Below are 2,850 nucleotides of genomic sequence, written 5' to 3'. Positions count from 1 at the left end.
ACAACCTTTTTCATCTTCAGTTCCCCATCTGTATGCTTTTCTGAGTCAGTGGCAGATGCTACAGGAGGGAAAAGGCATCCTTCAGCAGGCGGCTCCTGTAACAAGTGGCTGCTTCTGCCCTTGTGGAGTTTCATATTCCCTTGTTTGTCTGCAGGAACAGGATGAGCATGAGAACTTATTAGCTGCAGATATGGGGAGGGGACAGTTGACTTTTAACTTTTACAATTTGGGGTTAATGGAAAGAGAGGCAAAGAGAGTGCTGAGGTGCTGAGACAGCCATGGCTTTGGATGAAGCAGGTTTGGGGAGCCCTAATCTCATCTGGTTGGGCTCTTGCTGGCTGAGCAAGGTGATGGAGAGAATGGTAATAATAATAGTTGATATACTCATATATTGAGTGCTAAATATGGGACAAGAATTGTGCAAAGTATTCTGCATGCATTAACTCAATTCTCACAGTAGACTTATGGAGGTATTATCATTATCCCCATTCTGCCGATGAGGAAACCGAGCCTCAGCAAGAGTAAATAATGTATCCGAGATCAAAGCTGGAAGAAGAGGGTAATTTGAACCTAGGCAGTCTGATTATAGAATGTGTGTAGTTGAGTATTAGGCGAAGAAGAGCTTGTCAGTCTCATTCCCACCTCCACCTGAACTTTGGCTGTTATTTTCTAAGGTGAGTGGCATGAAGAAGTAACACTCAGCCTGCCTCAGTGTTTTCCAGTGAACTCTGCATGGTTAGGCTTATCCAGATTAACAAACAAGACATTTGGCTTCTTACCTCTGATATTTGCCTTCCTATTGGGGAAAGCGTTGCCGTAGAATGTAATGTGGGATTTGTCACTCAGGAGCCAAGAATGATCAATCTGGGCATGCCCAAAGGCCCTTCTGGAGGTTTGCTGAGATTTTTCATTGTGGCTTTCCTTCGAAGCGTGCATACGATGGTGGCTGTCTATTGACGTGTCCTAGGGAACGACAAATACACATTTCTGTCAATAGACTTTGTAAAGGAACAGAGCAGGTTCCTTTAACAGTCAGACTTTGTGGCTAGGCGTGTGGTCCCAGGCATGAAATCTCTCTTGTAGCTTGGAAACAAAGACATGGTTATAATAGCAAGATCTCTAATGCTGTTTATTACAATGAAACATTTTATTATTGATAAGAGAAAGAACGACATTTAACCAGGCCTGACATGTAGTGCTTTCTTTTTTCTGAAGTGTTAAAAGACTTTTATGCAGAAGATGTGTTTCTGTGTCAGTGAGTAGTAGTGTGCATCAGAATTTCCTAATAACACAAAGGCAAGTCCATACATTCAATCAGATGTCAAAGGAATGGGAGGTGGACTATTAGGTCGCCCTTAGTTGGAGCTTCTGCTAGCTTTTTACGATATTCTGTTCACTAATAGAAGTCAGGTAGACTTTTGTGAGATAATAGTATTTGGTGGTCAGGACCTCTTTGGGGCATTTCTTCCTAAATGAAATATACAACAGATAAGGGGGTTGGGGAGCTAATACAGGGAAGCTCCTCTTTTCAGCTCAGGAGTTGATGAAGCCCATGTTTCATTCAAGAAGCCCTTGGGATCCTCTAGCTGTGGGTAGTGGCTAATGTGATCATCCAGAATTGACACTGTGGACCGCAGTAGTGTCTTCCTGTATGGCTCCACAAACTCCTGCTAGAGATTCACCAGATCCAAAGTTCCATAGGAAAAAGTGAATAGAAACAGATACAGAGGCAAGAACGCTCACCCAGCATCTTCTCAACTCCTCCTTGGTTGATGTACTGTAAGAGACTGTTGATAACTAAGTTCCCATCATTGTTGCGTATCCCTGCCTGCATGTCCATAGCTGTTCACTCTCAGAGGGTCAGAGGTAGGGCCCAAAGACTGGGGTGAGACCTCTAGGGAATACAGAGAAGTTTATCAGTCATGTGAGGATGGGTGACAGCATGCTTCCATCTCTGAGAAGCTTTTGGAGAAGGAGAGGACAGTGAGTCTCAGGAGATGTACCTCCATTTGAGAGACAGAGGCTATGGCAAGCCAACCAGATTGATTCTGCTTGGACCTCTAGGGCAGCTCCTGAGCAATGATGTCTCCATAGTCATGAGACAAAAGATTGACCGTACAATTCTGGAGTCCCAGATGCCACAAAAGTGCGTCTGTGATGCTGGGCTGTTCAAGTACAGAGCGGTGATATGGCCTCGGTTTGTCACTGAAGCCAAAGCCTAAGAAATTGTGGGCAATCACTCAATGAAACCTCAGCATCAGATCATTCCAGATCTTATACCAATCATAGCTGCATGTTGGAAAGCTGTGTAAAAGCGCAACACTCTCTGGACTTCCAACCACATCCAGAGTCTTGGTAGAAGATGCACAGTCCCTTGTAGGTGAAAAATTTGCCTGGCGATGTCCATGAGTGAAGCAGGGAAAAGCTGGGGTGCAGGGGGTGGACAGGATGTACAGATAGGCTGCAAGCAGGGGTCTGGCCAATAGCCTGCCTTCACCCACCACTCCCTCATCCTCATTCAGGTAAGACCTGGGCTACAAGACTCCATGTTTGGGGAACTGGTTGTACATGTCTATAGTGCAAAAAGTAAGTTAAAAAAATGAAGTACTACTATCATTGACTTTATCCACCAGAAATGCCCCTTCCCTCTCCTTTTCCACTATGCAGCACTTCTCTTTCCCTCTTTCTTGTTCTCACTGGCATATGACCTCCTTGAAAGTCAAACAAGAAAATTCAAGATGGGAGCTTGTGTTTGTTATCCGTGTGGCTCTGAACCACTGTCATCTTGTACACACACAGGCCTTGGAGTTCAGAAGTTTTTACATTTCACTCATTTCATTCTCACAGTAA

General features: G+C 44.4%; 1 pseudogene; it reads right to left on the bottom strand.

Annotated features, from left to right (window-relative positions):
* Positions 1-1,533: 1,533 nt before the first annotated feature.
* On the bottom strand, positions 1,534-2,512 carry LOC123824461 (annotated as a pseudogene).
* Between the last annotated feature and the right edge of the window lie 338 nt (positions 2,513-2,850).

Source organism: Phyllostomus hastatus, unplaced genomic scaffold (genome assembly GCF_019186645.2).
Source record: "Phyllostomus hastatus isolate PE091 unplaced genomic scaffold, TTU_PhHast_1.1 phas_contig_57, whole genome shotgun sequence".
NCBI classification, from domain to species: Eukaryota; Metazoa; Chordata; class Mammalia; order Chiroptera; family Phyllostomidae; genus Phyllostomus; species Phyllostomus hastatus.
This window is presented reverse-complemented; position numbering and strand designations above follow the sequence as displayed.